Source organism: Sinocyclocheilus rhinocerous, unplaced genomic scaffold (assembly GCF_001515625.1).
Source record: "Sinocyclocheilus rhinocerous isolate Xijiao unplaced genomic scaffold, SAMN03320098_v1.1 scaffold42425, whole genome shotgun sequence".
NCBI classification, from domain to species: Eukaryota; Metazoa; Chordata; class Actinopteri; order Cypriniformes; family Cyprinidae; genus Sinocyclocheilus; species Sinocyclocheilus rhinocerous.
The window spans coordinates 1-413 of record NW_015657232.1 but is presented as its reverse complement, the minus strand read 5'-3'; positions in this window follow the sequence as shown (position 1 = coordinate 413).

Genomic DNA, 413 nt, shown 5'->3' with positions numbered 1-413 from the left:
ATTATGCACTTTATGCACTTTTTTCAAAGATAGTTATGTTGTTTTATTGCTTAGAAGAAACTTGCATTAGGCTCGATGCGGCGCCCTCTTGTGGCCTCAGGAGATAAGCCAAAAGCTTTTTTCCCCCTAAAAGAAATTATGCCTTTTAAATTCGAATATAATTTGAATATTGATAATATTTTGATTCAAATTTCGAATTTAGTTATTCAGCCATTTTGACAGCCCTAGATCACAGTTATCGTTTATTGACCTTATTGTTGTCTCGTCATTGTCTCGTTTTAGTCAGGGGAAAAAAGCTCAAGGAACATTTTTCATCATAGTTTTCTTTAACGAAATTTACATTACACACACTTAACTGACTTTTTTAAAAACATTTTGGAGTCATGATGCAAACAAATAGTTTATTCAGTGTT